The following is a 2,208-nucleotide window of genomic DNA, read 5'->3' as shown; positions in this document are numbered from 1 at the left end:
GGATACTAATTCTTATAAAACATTAACATTACAAAAATGAATCCTTTCTTTTGGTTCAACTTATGCATTGTTGAAATTTGATTCAATGCGACTTCAACTGTGATATGCATGGAAGGCAATACCTGAAGCATTTGAGCTAGCGACATGATTGTAATGTATTTGTTATCAATCACAATACTTAGATGGTTGTAACCGGGTTGGATTAATAAATGATGTGATATGAGTTATTTACGATGCAAATATTAAATTGAATTAAATCAACATTTAAACTGAATTTGTTTAGGAGTAGACTACTGTACAGTAGATGATGATGATGAACATGTTGTTTAAATCATCACTTTTGTTGATGTTCATTGTGTTGTCATGCTGCGCTCAAGAGCAACTGACATGCCTGCGATCATCAGTGTCACCTATTGGGCCGTCCATCTTTAATAATGAGGCCACTAGAGATGGTATGCAAGGTCCTCCTGGAAAGAAAGGTCCGATCGGATTAAGAGGAGCAGGAGGAAGCAAAGGACAAAAAGGCGATCCTGGCATCCCGGATAATTCAGTTGTGAATCAGCTCCGAAGTAAGTTATTTTTGAAACATAACTAACATTATACGGTTCTTCTTCGTTTGAGGCTGCCGCAGGTCACATGGTTAAATCCAGGCACAGCAGCCAATGGATTGTGTGTTCATTGAATGTTATTAGGTCCACATATATATCCTGGGGTCCGTATACATACAGGACATTGGTAGATAATGTAGTCTGGAAATCTAAGCCACATGAAGAAGATGATGAGTCGGCGAGTCCCCATTGAAACATGTTACTATTGAAACGGCCCATCCCAGTCCGCAAGCGATCGAGCTTTACCGATTCCTTCCGAGGTAGTTCTGCTCCAGATGGTGCATTGGTATTGGGAAAGATTGTGAATTGAATTGGGCTCAAGACTTCTTTCCATTCACTATTCCAAATTTCAGAAAGTTGAAACTTGGATTTGCAGGTAGCTGCAGCATGGAAACAAAAAGTGCGCCGATATTTCAAGCGCTGGGGCCTTTGGAAGTGTGAGTTTAGGAAAATCGATAATTTAATCAAAATATTACATAAGGTGATTGTATGAAATGATTCAATGTGATGTAAGTTACTTTGGAGGAGGACGCTTTACAAATCAAATCACAAAAAAATCATCAATCTTGATAAATTATTTCAACGTTCAAAGATATAAAATAAAATGTCATATTACAAAATTGTATTGTTGGTTGTTATTTTTTTTGTGTTTGCTTTCAATTTTGCAAAGTCTCATTGCAGGTTATTCAAGAATTTAAATTTGAAAATCGTTTAGAATCTAGTCGGAATTTTACAATCATTTTGTTACTTGTTGATTTGTAGAAATTTTAAACCACCAATGCATTTTGACTTCGATAAATTATTTGAACTACTGGCACAAATCGAATGCATTCGTTTTCTTAATTGTTTTGTCAATATTTCCAAACACTAAAGCTTGATAACCAATATTACGATGAAGTAGCAGTTTAATTCCATAGACTTTTGACTTGACCGCGCATAGCACGATCATAATTTTTTAAATTAAATAGATTGATTTTTAGAACCTGCAGCTGCACACTGAGGAAGCCTTTTCAAAAAACAAATACTGGCAGTTTGTAAAAGTGAATATAATTTTGCTTGTCATGAAACATATTATCAATCAATGTCATATCATGTCATGTTTCAGATGAAATATCGTCTCTTCAAGAACAACTGACAAATTAATCAGGTAAATTTTGTAAAGGGTCTTTACAAAAATGCTGTTTCAAAGTAGAAAACAAGCGTTGTATAAGATTTTCTATCTACAGTTTAATTTTATTATTGTCAATATACACATACGAATTTTTTTTTTTATTATTGTTGCAGGTCAAATATCATCTCTTCGTGAACAACTGACAAATCAATCAGGTAAATAACAATTGTTTGTTTTCACTTCTTTAAAGTCTGTGATTAACTATCAACAAATCTTTTGCATATTTACAATATACAATAATTACAATGTGCAATTATTACAATATACAACAATTACAATATACAATAATTACAATGTGCAATAATTACAATATACAACAATTGCAATATGCAATAATTGCAATACGCAATAATTGCAATACGCAATAATTGCAATATGCAATAATTGCAATATGCAATAATTGCAATATGCAATAATTGCAATATGCAA

General features: G+C 33.2%; 1 long non-coding RNA gene across 1 annotated transcript; it reads left to right on the top strand.

Moving 5' to 3' along the window:
* The first annotated feature begins 312 nt into the window (after positions 1-312).
* On the top strand, positions 313-1,759 carry LOC145769138 (uncharacterized). The gene is made up of 2 exons (XR_014288988.1): positions 313-569; positions 1,714-1,759. It is a non-coding gene; the product is annotated as an uncharacterized LOC145769138 (long non-coding RNA).
* The last annotated feature ends 449 nt before the right edge of the window (positions 1,760-2,208 follow it).

Source organism: Aplidium turbinatum, chromosome 1 (assembly GCF_918807975.1).
Source record: "Aplidium turbinatum chromosome 1, kaAplTurb1.1, whole genome shotgun sequence".
In the NCBI taxonomy this organism is placed as follows: Eukaryota; Metazoa; Chordata; class Ascidiacea; order Aplousobranchia; family Polyclinidae; genus Aplidium; species Aplidium turbinatum.
Note: the sequence above shows the minus strand (reverse complement) of the source record. Positions and strands in the feature narration are given on the sequence as shown.